The sequence below is a fragment of the Lepisosteus oculatus genome, unplaced genomic scaffold, assembly GCF_040954835.1.
Source record: "Lepisosteus oculatus isolate fLepOcu1 unplaced genomic scaffold, fLepOcu1.hap2 HAP2_SCAFFOLD_112, whole genome shotgun sequence".
In the NCBI taxonomy this organism is placed as follows: Eukaryota; Metazoa; Chordata; class Actinopteri; order Semionotiformes; family Lepisosteidae; genus Lepisosteus; species Lepisosteus oculatus.
In genome coordinates this window covers 262,769-270,000 of record NW_027167663.1, presented here as the reverse complement: position 1 = coordinate 270,000, position 7,232 = coordinate 262,769, and the positions used below count along the sequence as shown (strand labels likewise).

General features: G+C 44.3%; 2 non-coding genes across 2 annotated transcripts; both read left to right on the top strand.

Annotated features, from left to right (window-relative positions):
* Positions 1 to 427: 427 nt before the first annotated feature.
* On the top strand, positions 428 to 500 carry trnar-acg (transfer RNA arginine (anticodon ACG)). The gene has a single exon. It is a non-coding gene; the product is annotated as a tRNA-Arg (tRNA).
* A 2,452-nt stretch (positions 501 to 2,952) lies between these two features.
* Positions 2,953 to 3,025, top strand: trnar-ucu (transfer RNA arginine (anticodon UCU)). Its single transcript has one exon. It is a non-coding gene; the product is annotated as a tRNA-Arg (tRNA).
* Positions 3,026 to 7,232: the final 4,207 nt, after the last annotated feature.

Here is a 7,232-nt window from a genome sequence, read left to right as displayed (position 1 = left end):
GACTTCTTGAACTTCAGTAGGCAACTGCCCTCTTGATTTCGGATTTAATTTCTTTATTACAGGGGCGCTTTTATGAAGACAGAGTCATGTTCAGGTACTTTTCTTGATGGAGGAAGCATATTTCGGACTCTGTGATCTGCTCACCTGGAAAGGTCTGCTGTACTACTACAAGAGAGAAGTAGAGTCTGGAAGAAGGGACAATTTTATGATGCTTTGGAAGATAATGTTTTTTTTTTCTTTGAAATCGAAATGAATCAGAATATCAGTGCAAAAGACAGACTCTTGGTTTGGTTTGAGATATGGTTTTAAAACAGACAAAATGTAGAAAACAGGTCTTTCTCACTTTTGGTAAAGAATGGACCGGGGGTAATATTTTACTAGTTGCAGTGCTGATCTCACTGGGTTACAGTCCTGCAGTGTCACACCGGGGCCAGTGGCGCAATGGATAACGCGTCTGACTACGGATCAGGAGATTGCAGGTTCGACTCCTGCCTGGCTCGGGTCGTTTTTAAACGCATCTGGCTACTCCCTAAGTAGTCTGTGCTACTTACTGCATTGTAATCGTACCCGGTAAGAGATTTCCTTCATGTAAATGAACTGCACCTGACAGCTTTAGAAAAACACCTGGGCTCAGTACGGTGCTGAGAGCTCAGCGTTGCTGTTCTAATTAGCACGCACTGCATCGGCTATGAGCCCGAACCTTTCAATTATTCCGATCAGTAAGTCAACACGTAGTCCACGTGAACGGTAGAAATATTCTCTTGTCTGTCTCTTGTTTGTATAGAACTGAATGTCCCTGACAATGTTCTGTTAGTTTTAATTGAAGAACGGCATTTGTGTTCAAATATACCAGACAAGTTTATGTAACTGCTCATGCGACACTCAGTTGTAATTAGTCAAGAAATAAAGTCGAACAACAGCTGCGGGTTTGATTCTGAACGTATGAGATTGCAGCGCCTTTTACTTCCATTGACAAATGATAGAGATTCGAAGAGAGATCCTTCAGACCAGCAAGCAAACCCACGGCTATTTCGGTTTTCTATCTAGGCAACGTTGGTGTCTGCAATAGCATACATGAAAGCGTGATGCAATTTCTGTGGCTACATTTGTTGCACGTCATGCACAGTAAGAGTGTTTCTAACACCAAATAAAAAGTCAACAATTAGCGATCACGCCTTCTCCTCAGTTAACCCACTGAAACCCTTGCTGTTAACAGTTCTTTACTGCGTGCTTTACCAGCACCTACATATCGTGTCGGTTCTTTCAGCTTTATTCATTAGGTTTTCAAAGGTATAAGTAGAGCACCAGAGGTGCGAACGCAAAATGTGTGGTTATCTGAAGAATTGATTTCAATGGCAGCGGGTCCAAGCGATTTCGCGTTGTTATAGTACCAGGAAAGGAGAAGCGGCACTTCGCCTCTGCCGTGCAGGCACAAGGCGACGTGCGGCAGACGCCGGAGTCGGCAGGTTTCGAACCTGCGCGGGGAAGCCCCAACGCATTTCGAGCCCATCGCCTTAACCACTCGAGCACGACAAATGCGAACTCGCCGCCGCCGTATTCCTCCTATAATCAAACACGGACTGCGAGGTGGCTGCGGAAACCTTTTTAAAGTTGCTCTCCGTTAAAAAAAAATACCTTTCACAAGATTCGTGCCGGCAGACAGACACGCCTCAGAGGGTTTAAGGCTGGCTTCACGTTCAAATGATAAAGTCCCCCAGTCCGGATGTCAAAACGCAACTTTGGCAGACAGAAAAAAACATCAACAAACCAAAAATGTGGACAAGGATTTTACAAGCTGCACCACACTGCACTTTCAAAAGCATTTACATTCGTGTTAGACGCAGGAATTGCCTTTGATTTGCGCGCTTACGAACGCCATGGAAAACGAAACAAAACTAAAGCCCTCAGCTCCTGCACTTGATTATAGTCCCGTTACGTGTCGAAGCAGGAATTTACGTCATCCTACCACTGTAACACGGGGAATAGAGGGAAATGAGCACAAGCTACGAATTGTCTCAATCACTCCCTACAGTAGTAAGACGCCTGGAAGCGTGCACCCCCATCATTAATCTTTGCGCATCTGTGCAAGGTAAACTCTGGAGCAGTCTCTGAAACGGCTCAAAGGAAACACGTGATTGATTCCATGTGCATCTGGGGTTCATTTCTTATTTACATTTAATTCAAGGGAAAGGCTTGGGTCAGTTTCAGACGGCCTCCAACAGCGAGATTCAAGCGCCCCACCTTCAGCCCAATCTGCGCCGCCAGAACGCCAACGGCTCCTCTGGTCTCTGGGGTGCGGTTGTGACCCCGTAACCTAAAGTGTTGGTGGCAGACAAATGGAGACTAACAGGTGATGTCCTAGGACATGACTACATTGTGACACTCGGTGGGGATGGTGACCATTGCTTGGAAAAGAGTGCGAGGCCCCTTTAGAAAAACATTTTGTTAACAGGCATTCTGCCTTAGTCCAAACACCTATAGCTTGCAAAGCACATGCTATTAGACAGGCACCTCTGCAAGACCTTAAGAGTCTCTTAAACTAGTGATAGTAAGGTGTTCCCAATGGGCGATGTTTGGCTTTCAAATCATCTCTCTGTGGAAGCGCCGAGATGCAGCTGTTTAAGGCTTAGAAGCAGCTGACTGTTTCACTACCTAGCGGATTACTGTCAGTCAGGGAGCTCAGAGGTGAAAAGCCTGTCTGAGAAACAATTCGCCGTCAATCAGTTCAATATGTTCCGTACCAGCTCGGCGCACCTGAGATCATCTTGGTAGCCGTGTAGCTCAGATGAGTGAGAGCGTGTGTGTGTGCACCACCGTGATTGGATGCCGGTCCTTCTCAGGTCACAGTAAACCTTCTGCTGCCTAACTTTCCTAATTTTGGGGATCCCTTTGAAAAAGCAAAGGAAAAAAAAAAACTGGCTCTTCATCAGCGTGATCGACCCAACCCAGTGTGTCCCAGTGGCCTAATGGATAAGGCACTGGCCTTCTAAGCCAGGGATTGTGGGTTCGAGTCCCATCTGGGGTGCTCCTGTCCCATTTTGAGCGTACAAATGTCCTTGTGATTTGCAAAGCTGCAACCCCACCTTACTCAGTGAGCGTCTCTGCTTTTTTCTCACATACAGTTGGGAGAAAAACTTTTGTAAACAGCCCTTCGGAATGATGTGGATTTCTGCATGAATGGCTCCTAACATGTGATCTTATCTTTATCTAAGTCATAATAATCAATAAAGAGAGTCTGATTTAACAAACAACACACGCCCAACATTTGACATTGCTGTTTTAACAAAACAGCCTCCGCCATGCTTCCCAGGTGGGATGAGGTTTTGGAGTTGGTATGCAGTGTTTTGTTATCTCCAAACATAACGCTGTGCACATTTACCAACAAGTTCAACTTTTGTCACGTCTGTCCACAGAACATTGTTCCAGGAGTTGCTGTGGAACATCCATGTGGTCTTTAGCAAACTTGAGAGGGGCAGTGGTGGTTTTTTTTGGGGGGAGAGCAGTGGTTTCCTCCATGGTGACCTCGCATGATCACCACTCCTGTTCAGATTTTTCTTATGGTGGACTCATGAACACAGACGTAAGACAAAGTCAACCACCTGTTCGCTAGATCCCATCCCCACTCAGCTAGTCAAAGATTCCCTCGAAGGACTGGCAGGACCTATAATTAGTATGATGAATGCATCGCTTGCGTCAGGCGTTGTACCTGATCAATTTAAGGTAGCGGTTGTTAGACCGCTCCTTAAGAAGTCAAATTTGGATCCACAAGTTCTTAACAACTACAGGCCTGTCTCAAAGGTCCCATTTCAATCTAAAAGTCTTGGGAGAATAGTTGTTGCCCAACGTCAATCGTATCTGGATTCAAATAATATACTTGAGAAATTTCAGTCTGGTTTCTGAAACTGCATTAACAAGAGTCGTAAATGATATTCTCTTAGCTACTGATGCGGGGAATGCAACAGTGCTTGTGCTTTTAGATCTTAGAGCTGCCTTTGACACGGTTGACCTCTCTGTTTTGTTACACAGGCTTGAGTTTGAGGTTGGCTTATCTGGAACCGTCCTTCAGTGGTTTACTTCACATTTTACTCATCGTTTTCATTATGTTCAAATATCTAATAATTGTACTGCTTCATCAATGTCACCAGTTCAATTTGGGGTACCAGAAGATCAGTGCTGGGACCAATATTGCTCTCTCTCTCTACATGCTGCTGATAGGTAGGATAATATGAAAAAATAATATGAACTTTCATTCATATGCTGATGACACTCAAATAAACATTTTGTTTACACCAAACGACAACTCTTCTATTATCAGTTTAGTTAAATGCATTAAGGAAGGAAATACTTGGATGTGTGAAAACTTTTTGTTACTCAACTCTGAGAAAACTGAGGATCTGTTGATCGGAGGCAACAATACTGATAGGACTACTATAACTTCAGCACTTAACTCAGAGGATTTAAACATTTGCCTCAAAGAGACAGCACGTTACCTAGGCGGCATATTAGACACAAGGCTCTTAACAACTTGCATTGTTAAGTGCCTTGGGACAACCTTGTTGTGAAAGGCGCTATATAGAAATACATTGATTTGAATTGAATTGACAATGTAAAATGTTGTGTGTGTTGTTTGTTAAACAAGACTGTCTTTATTTATCAAAAAATAAAAGGAATTTGCTAGGAATGCAAACGTTAGGTTGCGCTTCTTCATGCTGCATCGTCGGCATGAGTGGAGCTTTTTAAACGTCTGTACTTACTGTGCCCCATAAGAAATCGTTTGTCCCCGTTCAAAAGAGATTGTGCGATGTCCTGCAGTGTTCGCAAAGTAAACCTTTGACAGTTTGAAAAGAGGAATTTATTCTGCTTCCTGTGCGTGCAGTAGTTACAAAGTTGAACGTCTTTACACGATTTGCTGCAGTTTTCAGTGGGCGGGCTTTGTCAGATGGCTTGGAAAAACGCACTGTGTTTCGGCTCGGGAAACATCATGAGAAGTGTCCTGCATGTTTTCTGTGTATAGCTGTCTTTTAACGCATACAGAATTCATTCGAAATCATTGATTTCTCCAATTAACAAGGGTCCCTTAAAAGATGAGTCAAAGTAACGTCTAATCGGATTAGTTTCCTTAGAGCTGGTTCAGAGTTTGCTCAAGAGTTTACCTTTCACAGATGCGCAAAGAAGAATGTTGGGGGTGCATGCTTCAAGGTGCCTTACAGCTGTAGGGAGTGATTCGAGATTCGAGACGATTCGTGCCGTGTGCTCGTTCCCATATACCGTACGCCCCGGGGTGCAGTGCTAGGATGACGTAAAATACCGCTCGGGCACGTAACGGCGTTATATGCAAGTGCGGGACGTGAGGGTTTTCGTTTGTTCATTTTGTTTTGTTTTGCTCTGCTTTGCTTTGTTTCTTGGTCAAGAGGCGTAAGGTAAGTCGTAATCCAGGGAGAACACTGGTGGCAAACAGTCCGAGGTGAGAGGCGAGGTCCAAAGTCGAAAAGGCAGAAGGGGAGTCCAATATCCAGAATAAACGAGGTAATGGAAAAAACGCCAGGTAGAGCTCTCAAGGAGTAGACTCAATACCAGCGGGAAGCAGATAAAGATGGTAAAAATAGCACTGCGTACCGCACGGTGGAGTGTGTGCAGGTGGGTAAACTCGTGCGGCGGCGTTTGTTAATAATCACCCGCTGCTGGTGCTGTTTAGATTGCTTAAGAGTTGGTCTTAACTGCCTGGCGGTCATGACAAGCTCCTCTTTAAGCTGTGGTTTAGTTTTGCATTCATGTGTTTCTAGAGCAGTTATTTATGGGGGTGGGTGGGTCTTTCACAGAGGCTCAGGACAAATCCCCTGCATGAAAGTCTACTGTGTGCGTTCAAACAGTCACAGGTTAAGAGCCAGGCAGGAGGACAATGGACAGAAGAAGCAACGAACTAAAAATAAAAGAACGAATATGAAAAAGCCACCATCTTTTTCTTTTTGACATTTTCCGACTTTCATGCAAGCCAGGACAAAGTTGCTCGTAGCTACTTGTGGATTCAAATACTCTATCGAGTGCTTTGATGAGTTTTTGCAATTTGATTGTCGTCCTGTCAGCCTGTTTCTGTTTTTTTTTTCAATCTAGTGATGGAAAGTAAGAGGGAAATGATGGAGCAATCAATAACCGCTCCGGAAAAATGGCAGAAAGAAATGGCCCGTCACTAAGGACATTTGTGAAGCAGAGGAGTGACATCACCACAAAGGCGACTTATTCTGCTGATCGTTTTAGTGAATAATGATTGAGGCGTGTTAAGAGAAAGGTAGCTGCGTCAGCATGCTTAGGCTGCAAAGGATAAAGCAAAGGTTTACTCCATGCTGAAAAGAGAAGAAAAGAAGCACAACGTTTCGGCTGTGGAGCCTTCTGCGCCATCTTCTTTAGCAATGGTGATGATGTTTACATTGGAAAAACTGAGACACGCATACTGGAGGGGCTTGAACCACCAACTTTTCAGCACCACAGAGTCTGACAGTCTTTTGTGCGCCCTACATTTGCAGGTTTATGGTCAAAGAAAACAATCACTTGCACTTCTTGCAGCCGGCAATCTTTTTCCACTGACAACCAAGAAATGGATTTCATCTTTCACAAGCTGTATGGATTTCTTCAAAAACAAGTTATTCCAGAAAGGAAATGAATTCTTGCATTAAACTGAACCAAGCTGTACATGTTTGTCTGAAATGAGATATGCGGCACAACAAGACACGGAGAGAGGCACCGCTGGTATTCAGACCCAGGATCGCCTGCTTACTAGGCAGGCACTTTAAGCCACTAGGGAACAGCGCCAGCAGAGCACCGTGCTTTTACAGACACTTGGACACATCTGCGTTTGGTGTGCACTTAATCTGCTCTCTGAGCCCGTTGCCTCCGTCCCATTTAATAGCAGAACTGACGCCAAGAGAAATGATGAGAAATGGCATTTATCGGGCACTTCTCATGTCCAAGGAGCTCAATGCCCTTGACACCTCCCCAAGGCGACAGAGCTGTGCATTCTTTGGCGACAACATTTTTTCTTTTGTTTTATTTCTATACTTATTGATAGAATAAAAACGATATGTCATGTACTGTAAGGGAAATGTCTCTTTTCATGGGGAAAGCTAGCACCAGCAAATGTTGTGTTTAGAAGAAGTGATTTAACATGACACGTGACCTAATTTACCGGAGCAAAAGCTCACCCAGCAAGCCCTGCTTTACTTCTACAGGAGAGAAGT